This window comes from Eumetopias jubatus, unplaced genomic scaffold, assembly GCF_037043125.1.
Source record: "Eumetopias jubatus isolate StellerSeaLion01/CBP00866 unplaced genomic scaffold, mEumJub1_p1.0 scaffold_11, whole genome shotgun sequence".
In the NCBI taxonomy this organism is placed as follows: domain Eukaryota; kingdom Metazoa; phylum Chordata; class Mammalia; order Carnivora; family Otariidae; genus Eumetopias; species Eumetopias jubatus.
Genome location: NW_028274817.1, coordinates 27,545,344 through 27,550,390, shown reverse-complemented (window position 1 = coordinate 27,550,390; position 5,047 = coordinate 27,545,344). Strand labels below are relative to the sequence as shown.

At 42.2% G+C, this 5,047-nt stretch overlaps 1 pseudogene; it reads right to left on the bottom strand.

Annotated features, from left to right (window-relative positions):
- Nucleotides 1-1,510: 1,510 nt before the first annotated feature.
- LOC114203150 (small ribosomal subunit protein uS13 pseudogene) lies at nucleotides 1,511-2,033 on the bottom strand (annotated as a pseudogene).
- Between the last annotated feature and the right edge of the window lie 3,014 nt (nucleotides 2,034-5,047).

Here is a 5,047-nt window from a genome sequence, read left to right as displayed (position 1 = left end):
TAATTTATTTTGTAAATTCCAATTTTCAGAGTGTTAAAATGTAGTTTATAAAATGATCTTTTATTTTTTAACCCATTTTTCCCCCTCTGGTAAAACAGCAAATATTCCGAATGCAGATGCCCCCATAAAGAAAAGAAGGGTTCCCCCAAGGACCTGAGGTCTCTTTTAAAGGTAGGTAATTGTGTGTAGCTTTAAGTAACTGAGGTTGAATTTTGTCCTGAGAAGCCACTTTTGAAACTTTGCTTTAACTGAAGAATTTACATATATTTTAAAATTAAGAATTCTATCTCTAAAGATGAAGGCTTAGAGATATCTGGGATCTAAGATGATAAAATTTCCAAGCTGTCTGGTTGTCAAGTCCTAGAAGGCTAGGATTAGATTAGATTAGGATTGAAGGTGGTCTTTTCAGGACCAAAGGCAGTGAGATGGGGAGTGTGCTTAAGAAGACTTCCATTACCTGCAGAGAGATTATAGATATAAGGAGGGAACTGAATGAACAATCCTAATGAGTGTTTAACGTATGTAGTCCCATTTAATCCTCACAAACTGTTATGGAGAGTCCATATTTTATAGAAGAAATAATAAAGTCAGATGCAAATTTGTCAATGGGCCTAAGGCCACATGGCTAAGTGCAAGTCTAGATTTAAGTCCAAATCTATGAGACTCTCACACCTGTGCTCATTTTACTATATATGTACGTTCAAAAAGACCTCAGGTGAAGACTTAGTAGATGGCATAAGAAACCAAGGATATCAAAGCTTTCCTTAACATTTCAGACCAAGGACAACTAGACCCTCTTACCTTGAGGCCCAAACACAGAATTTAAAGCTCAATAGATGATAAAGCTGAGGTTGCATTCATGCCAAGCTGACTTGAAGTTAGACACACTTCCATGGCCCAGCCAGCTAACGTTAAGAGTGACAGAGTGCAAATCCTCGTGATATTTGGGACGTGTGTGACCTATAGGAACTCTTCTGTTTATTTTGTTCCTCTGGGGTTTGTGATAGGCCTTGTAAGAATCATCTCACAAGTCATCTAGATTCAAATAGTATTTATGCCCATTAGTATCTGGCTTGAATGGAACTTGGTAACTCAATGAGTAATTTCATTATAGGTTATTTTCCTTTCTGTTTGTCTTTTCACGAGAGTATGCCTCTTGTTTGTTTTGTGTACTGTGGTAACGCTAACTCCTAGAACCGGTGCTTTGCATAGAGGAGGTCAGTAAATGTTTGTTCGGGGAACATAAACACTGCAGGCCTACAGTGATTCTTGTCAGTCTGTTTCCCCACTCAGTTCTTTCTCCTTTTCACCACATGAGTTACTTTTTCTGCTCTACTTCTTCGCTCTCCTTGAGCCTCCAATCTTTGCAGTAAAACATGCCATTTCCTACATTGCAGAAAAAAATAGAGGGCATCAGATGGGAATTTCCTCAACCTCTCTCTCCAACCCACAGACTTTTATTCGCTTTCATCTTTTCTTTTCTTTTTTTTTTTTAGGTGTATAAACTATTTTATTAGCAGACAAGGCCTACAAATTTATTTCTTCTTGGACACACCCATGGTGCGGCCACGGCGCCCTGTGGTCTTGGTGTGCTGGCCTCGGACACGAAGTCCCCAGAAGTGGCGCAGCCCTCTGTGGGCCCTAATTTTCTTCAGTCTCTCCAGGTCTTCACGAAGTTTGTTGTCCAGGCCATTGGCCAGGACCTGGCTGTACTTTGCATCCTTCACGTCCTTTTGTCTGTTCAAAAACCAGTCTGGGATCTTATACTGGCGAGGATTCTGCATAATGGTGATCACACGTTCCACCTCATCCTCAGTGAGCTCTCCGGCCCTTTTGGTGAGATCGATGTCTGCTTTCCTCAACACTACATGAGCATATCTTTGCCCCACACCCTTAATTGCAGTGATGGCAAAGGCTATTTTCCGCCGCCCATCGGTATTGGTGTTGAGTACTCGCAAAATGTGCTGGAACTTCTCAGGGATCACTAGAGACATGGCGGCGGCCCCAGCGGCGGCGGCGTGTAGGCCTCCTGTGGAAGAGCTCGCTTTCATCTTTTCTTATTTCTCTACTGTTACAATAGAAGTGTCCCTTTTCTATCTAAGGCCAAGTCCTCCAATTTTCGCTTTGTAGCCTCTCACTTCCTGTCATTTCAGGGACTTGTGTTATATTAGTTAAGATAATGGTAGCTCCTGTAATAGATAAACCTGGAAAGCTTATTGGCTTAATAAAATACATTTATGTCTCGCTCAGGTCAAATCCAGTGGGCCACGTGGGGCGGGAGTGAAAGTTGCTCTGTTCCTTGCAGGCTCGGGCTAACATAGGCTCTTTCCTTGTCAGCAGGCGGTTTCTAGTGTTGCCCTGCGTTTAGAGATATCCAGCCAGCAGATGAGGGAAGGGAGAGAAGATGATGCTTGAAAGCTTGTATGGGTCAGATCTGGAAAATGGACCAGAACCCAGGCACATGGCCACTTATAACCATACAGGAGTCTGAGAAATGCATTCTTTTTGCATGCCCAACAAGAAAGGAAATGGCAAACATGTAGCCAGTCTCTCTCATCCTATTTAGTTTATCTGCTGTGTTTTTACCGTCATCTTCTAGACTGGCTCGTTCCATCAGATTTTTAAAAGCATGATGAAATTTCTCCCAATTTTTAAAACAAAACAAACAACAATGGCACTTTCTTTGCATCCCCCTCTGTATTAGTTTCCTAGGGCTTTTGTAACAAAGTACCACAAACTGGGTGGCTTAAAACGATAGAAATTGATTCTCTCACCCTTCTGGAGGCTGGAACTCTGAAATCAAGATGTTGACAGGGCCACACTCCCTCTGAAACTCTCTTCTAGCTAGAATTCTTCCTTGCCTCTGCCGTAGTTTCTGGTGGCAGCCATTTGGACCCTTGGTGTTCTTCCACTTGTAGCTGCAGCCCTCTGATCGCTCCTCCTTCCTCATGACATTCTCCCCGTGTGTGTCTGTCTTCACATGGCATTTTCTTTTTCTTATAAGGACACCTATCATTTTGGATTAAGGACTTACCCTACTCCATGATGTGATCTTAACTGATTACATCTGCAGTGACTCTTTCTGAATAAGGTCACGTTTTGAGGTACTCAGGAGTAGGGCTTCAGCATATCTTTTTGGGGAACACGAGTCAACCCACAACACCATCTTTAGTTGCCCTGTATAATGCTCCTCTTTTTTTCCCCAACAAGCGTAGTTACCATCTGTCACCATACAAAGTTATTACAATATTATTGTAATATGTAATTTTGTATATTGTAATATATAATCAGGTTACTCCTTAATTCTGCACTTGGGGAATGATTTCTCTGTACTCACTGTCTATACTTTTCAGTCCTCAGTGCACTTAAATAAGCTGTTACTGTCATCACTCATCTAAATCTACTTTTACTATCTTCCTTGTACAATGCCCAGTGGATACTTTTCTCTCTTTTTTAAAAAGATATTTATTAGAGAGAGAGAGAGAGAGAGAGAGCGTGCCCACTCGAGTGCGGGGAGGGGCCGAGGGAGAGGGAGAGAGAATCTCAAGCAGATGCCCCACTGAGCGTGGAGGCCTGACACAGGGCTCGATCTCATGACCCATGAGATTATGACCTCTGCCGGAATCACGAGTCCTGATGCTTAACTGACTGAGCCACCCAGGTGCCCCTGCTTTTCTCTTTTTTATCTTACTTGTCCTCCTAGACACATTTGACATGACTGGACACTCCCTTCTCACACCTCTTTTCCTAGGACCTTGGACAAACGTCTTACCTATAGTTCTAGGAGCTCTTTCTCCTTGTTGCTACCTCTTCTGTCCATCTCTTAAATGTAGGTGTTGTTTGGGGGGTTCCGTTGTAGACCCCATTCTCACTCCACATAATTTCTCAGTCTCATTTGTCCTGATGGCTTAAATTACCCTATATATGCAGATGATTTCGAAATCTCTGTTTTCAGCTCGTACCTTTTTCCTGAGTGTCATACTCATCTTAAGTACCTTCCCAGTAGCTCAACTTGGATGGTCCAAGGCACCCGAAAGCTGAAATTATCTTCTTTCCACAACTCCTGATCTCTCTTATTTTTAGTGTTGTAGGTATTTCAATCCAATTGAATTTATTTGGATTTAAGGAATGGGGGTAGGGGTACAGCCTTTCTCATATTTCAAATAATTAGCCACTTGATGCAAACTATTTATTGAATAATCCCTCTTTACCAACTTGGAATGCCACTTTTATCTCAGACACTTTCTATATTTTGGTTAGATCTGTTTTCATTCTGTCTATTCTCTCTCAGTGATCTATGTGTCTAATTTTTCTTTATTAACAAATGGTTTTAACTATTGAACTACATAATATGTTTTAATAGATGATAACCTCATTCTTCTTTTTAAAGATTTTATTTATTTATTTGACAGAGAGAGACACAGTGAGAGAGGGAACACAAGCAGGGGGAGTGGGAGAGGGAGAAGCAGGCTTCCCGCCGAACAGGGAGCCCGATGCGGGGCTCGATCCCAGGACCCTGGGATCATGACCTGAGCTGAAGGCAGACGCTTAACGACTGAGCCACCCAGGCGCCCCGATGATAACCTCATTCTTGAACGTTTGACCTATCCGCCCTTTATTCATTGAGTTTCTCATTATCAGTAGAAACCTCTTACCGTATATGATTTTCATGAGTGTCACAAGTGCCCCGATTTTTTTCTACTTATTGTGATGCTAGTACTCTCCTGGACACTGGGGTGTTAATTCCAATGGGAATCTTGGAGGAAGGAGAGAGTAGCTTCTGCCAAAGCCTCAGTTCTTTCAGCCTAATCAATTAGAAGGGCTCTGTGGCTGCTACTCTGGGCGGGGGGGAATTGAAATTTGCAATTATCATATTATCAGCTCTGTAATCTAGAATGTTGCATCTCTGTCTTTCACCCTCACCCTCAGAAATTTAGTCTAAGAGTATCAGCAACCCAATTTCACCCTTTGTTCCTAAGAAGGAGAGTACAGAGACTATTGTAATTGGACTGAGAGCCTTGGGGAACAGGTTTTGTGTGTAGAGTGC